The sequence below is a fragment of the Haliaeetus leucocephalus genome, unplaced genomic scaffold (genome assembly GCF_000737465.1).
Source record: "Haliaeetus leucocephalus isolate CR32 unplaced genomic scaffold, Haliaeetus_leucocephalus-4.0 Scaffold0, whole genome shotgun sequence".
Taxonomy (NCBI): domain Eukaryota; kingdom Metazoa; phylum Chordata; class Aves; order Accipitriformes; family Accipitridae; genus Haliaeetus; species Haliaeetus leucocephalus.
Window position 1 is genome coordinate 29,779,830 of NW_010972436.1, and position 284 is coordinate 29,780,113.

The 284-nt window shown below is 57.0% G+C and overlaps 1 protein-coding gene across 1 annotated transcript in view; it reads right to left on the minus strand.

Annotated features, from left to right (window-relative positions):
* CDC25A (cell division cycle 25A) overlaps positions 1 to 284 on the minus strand; it is a 13,339-nt gene that overhangs the window by 12,816 nt on the left and 239 nt on the right. The window lies entirely within an intron of this gene.

The window sequence follows — 284 nt, forward strand, 5'->3', positions numbered from 1 at the left end:
GGAGTACGACACACGTTTAAGGGAGTCGTGGAGGCCTCGGGTTTGCAAGGCGGAGGGGGCATAGGAAGAACTCCTGGAGGCCTCATTTTGGGGCGGGGGGGCGGGGAGAAACAGCTCCTCAAGGCCTCGGTTTTTTGGGGGAAGGGTTAGGAGAAGAGGTCTTTGAGGCCTCAGTTTTCAGGGGGGGTGTTTGGAAGGACAGAATATAGGATGAGGTCCTCAAGGCCTCACTTTTGGAGGGAGAAGGAGATGAAGAGAGATCCTCAGGGCCTCGATTTGGGGGG